At 47.9% G+C, this 3,777-nt stretch overlaps 1 pseudogene; it reads right to left on the bottom strand.

Moving 5' to 3' along the window:
* Positions 1-569: 569 nt before the first annotated feature.
* On the bottom strand, positions 570-1,998 carry LOC128096955 (keratin, type I cytoskeletal 18-like; annotated as a pseudogene).
* Between the last annotated feature and the right edge of the window lie 1,779 nt (positions 1,999-3,777).

Raw genomic sequence — 3,777 nt, 5'->3', positions numbered from 1 at the left:
CCCCAGATGCTTTCTCACTTCCTCCCTCCCTCCCTCCCCCTCCCTCCCTCCCTCCCTCCCTCCCTCCCTCCATCCCTCCTTCCCTTCCTCCCTTTCTCTCTCTCTCTCTCTCTCTCTCTCTCTCTCTCTCTCTCTCTCTCTCTCTCTCTCTCGACAGTCTTACTATGTAGCCCTGTCCGGCTTGAAACTCACAAAGATCCTCCTGCCTCTACCTCCCAAGTGCTGGAATTAAAGGCATTCCATTATGCCCGGCTTATTTTTTTTTTTTTTACTATTATTAGATTGTTGTTATTTCCATTTATGAATACATGTTATTTTTCAGATAAATTCTGTTTCAAAACATTACACCATCATTTCAAGTCATCATAACATTTCTGGCTTGTCTAAAGTGAACTTAGTGGCCTGCCCAGTACTAGACTACAAGAAAACTTGTATTTAATATGGTTTCAAAACCAGCTCCTTCTGGCTCTTATACCTGCTTGCTTTTTTCTTTTTTTTTTTTTTTTTGTCCAGAGACTTCTCAACTTTTATTGGTCCCTTAGTCCCCAGGGGTCGCCTCCTTGTCAGCCTCAGTGCCTCAGAACTCTGGTGCCGTTGGTCTTGGACACAACTTTGCTATCCATGACCTTGTGGGTGGTTGTCCTCTGGACAGTTTGCAAGGAGTTACTGGAGTCCAGGGCATCGTTGAGACTGAGTCTTCCCCGTCTTCCAGCAAGCGGCGGTAGGTGGCAATCTCAGCCTCAAGCTTGACCTTGATGTTCAGTAGGGCTTCATATTCCCGGGTCTGGCGCTGCCCCTCTGCCCGGGTTTGGGCCAGCTCTGACTCCAGGTGCAGAAGGACCCCATGGAGCTGCTCCATCTGCGTGTTGTATCGGGCCTTCACATCCCTAAGGTTGTTCTCCAAGCTGATCTTCTGATTTTTCATGGCTTCCAGGTCAATTTCCAAGGCCTGGAAGGTGCGCCTCAGGTCTGTGAGTGTGGTCTCAGCATCTCTGATTTCAGCAGACTGGGTGGTGATTACCATGGTGCTCTCCTCAATCTGCTGGGACCAGTACTTGTTCAGTTCCTCACGATTCTTCTGAGCCCGCTCCTCATACTGGGCCCGGATGTCAGCCATGATCTTGCTGAGGTCCTGAAATTTGGGGGCATCCACTTCCATGGTCAATCCAGAAATGGCAATCTGGGCTTCCAGTCCTTTGACTTCCTCCTCGTGATTCTTCTTCATGAACAGCAGTGCCTCCTTGAGGGCTTCAATTTCTGTCTCCAGCTGCAGCCTCATTATGTTGGTGTCATCCACTACCTTTCAGAGCCCATAGATATCATTCTCCACAGACTGGCGCATGGCCAGTTCTGTCTCATACTTGACTCTGAAGTCATCAGCAGCAAGATGAGCATTGTCGATCTGCAGGACGATGCGACATTGTCCACAGAATTTGCAAAGATCTGAGCCCTTAGGTCCTCGATGATCTTGAAATAGTGGCCCCAGTCTCTGATGCCCTGGGACCCCTTTTTCTCCAGATGTTCCCGGATTTTGCTCTCCAGTCTCCTATTCTCAGTCTCCAGGCTCTTCACCCTGTCCAGGTAGCTGGCCAGGTGGTCGTTCAGTTCTTGCATGGTCTCCTTCTTGGTCTGGATGCCACCCATTCCAACCAGACCTGCAGACCCCATGGAGCCACCCCAGACACTTGTGGTGCAGGACACGGAGATCCCAGGACCGGAGCCCCCAGCACCTGCATAGACACTGGCCTCGCTGCTGGCAGGATGGATCCGCTGGCTGGGCGTCCGCACAGAGCCCTGGGACTGGTAGTTGGTGGAAAAGGTGGTGGAGCTTATGTTGTCTGGAGAGGAGAGCAAAGCGAGAGACCCAGACAGGAGTTCGGTTGGCCGTATACCTGCTTTCTTAGAGCTGATCTGTGCACACCTGAACCCAACTGTTAACTGTGTATTCACACAAAGCTTGAATACTATCCAAAGTAATTTACCACCATCCCCGTACATGGCTGCTGTCAGAGTAGACAACATCCTTTCCCCAAGCTGGGAAGGGCAAAGAAGGCCGTTTTTTTTAGTGCCTAGAAGCACAATGTGCCCAAAGCCTATGACCTCACTTCTCTGATAACCACAGCAAAATTCTCTTTTTCTGCTGTTAGAGTCCTGGAGAAGTCCCACAAAATACCATCATTCGTGTATGCAATCAACAAGAGTGTTTATTATTCCAGCATGCTGGGGCCGACCATCCTACACAAAGGCAAAATGGCAACAACCTCCAGAGAAGCTCGCAGGCTCCTTTTAAGCACAGCTAAGGTGAGTTCCAGGGCAGTTAGGTCATCTCAGGCTTAAGCAAGTGGCAATCACATTAGTACATTCTAATTGGTTAGGGCTAGTCAGGGGTTGGTTAAGGCTACAGTTTTTCCATTTTTGAGTAGGCCTGGACAAGTCCTAGGTGTTGTCCTTATTTGGTTATTACCTTGAGCAGCAGACTGTGGGGGCTGGCTCAGTGGCCCAGGCTTGGTACATCCTATCTCCCTTGTCCCTGCTGTCAGGGGCGTTGAAGATTGTTTGTCCTTTGTCTGTGGCTTCCTCAGAAACTGCCTGCTCAGTTCCAAGAAGCAGGGACCGAGGCCTAGTTCTAAATCGAGTTATTAGGACAGGCTGTCATGATATTTGCCTGGCCCGCTCACCTACTAATCTAAAATTAAGTTTTTGTGCTGAAGAGATATCACAGTGGGTAAAGGCACCTGTCACCAAGCCTGGACAACTGAGTTTAGTCCCCAGAACCTACTTGGTAAAGAACCAATTCCTGCAATGTCTTCTGGTACACACACACACACACACACACACACACACACACACACACACACACACACACACACACACATTAATTTTTCAAGCCATTCTATTTTCCCATAAAATGTCCCTTCTGGGAGAGAATCTGAATTGGCTTGGCCTGCTGGAGACCTTGTTGCTTACAGCTAGATGGTAATGTAGTCACAAATGAAAGGTCTGAAGTCTTTTCTTTTCTTTTTTTTTTTTTTTTAACTGTTTTGTTTCTGCTGTGGAGCATGAGAAGAGGGTTGCAAAGCCTGAGGGTATCTGAGCAGGGCAGGAGTGAGAAGTATTTAGCAAAGAGGCAAGATTTCACTCACTCAGACTCAATGTGGTCACAGCGGTGGGTCCCAGTTCTGAATACATTTTAAGTTCATCTAGAGCGTGCAGATTTGATTGTGGTTAATACAATACAAAGGCTGGTTTCACAATAGCTTATTGACATTGCATGCTTTCTCAAACAACGGGTAATGTGGTGTTTAAAGCTGAAAAGAGTTCTCTTGTACTTGAAGAATTGCTGTAGGCAAGATCCACTGACCAATACTCAAAAAGAGAATGAAATGTCACAGAGAAACAGAATACAGCCTCAGAGTAGCTTCTGGAGTCCTTAAATACCACAGTGGAGTTAACTGTTATCCCCACATTGATGCCCCTCTCCTGGGAAGCAGAAGCCAATTCTCTTACCCTTGAATGAGGACTGGACTCAGGCTCAATTCTCAAATAAGGAAAAGGAGAGTCAAGAAACCTGGCAGCAGTCACGACCTTGGAACCACGTGACTAAGGTTACCATCACGGCCACAAGGGATATTGCTATCGTGTATCAACAACACGACTCAAGGAGAGGAGCACGTCATCCCTGTGACCTTCTTCCTCCAAACCAATAACCGCAGTCTGATTCTGAGAAACATTAGATAAGGCCTCAGGGGACCTTCTACAAAAATAACTAAACAGAGC

This window comes from Peromyscus californicus, unplaced genomic scaffold (assembly GCF_007827085.1).
Source record: "Peromyscus californicus insignis strain IS unplaced genomic scaffold, ASM782708v3 Scaffold_5__1_contigs__length_169319896, whole genome shotgun sequence".
Lineage (NCBI taxonomy): Eukaryota > Metazoa > Chordata > Mammalia > Rodentia > Cricetidae > Peromyscus > Peromyscus californicus.
Note: the sequence above shows the minus strand (reverse complement) of the source record. Positions and strands in the feature narration are given on the sequence as shown.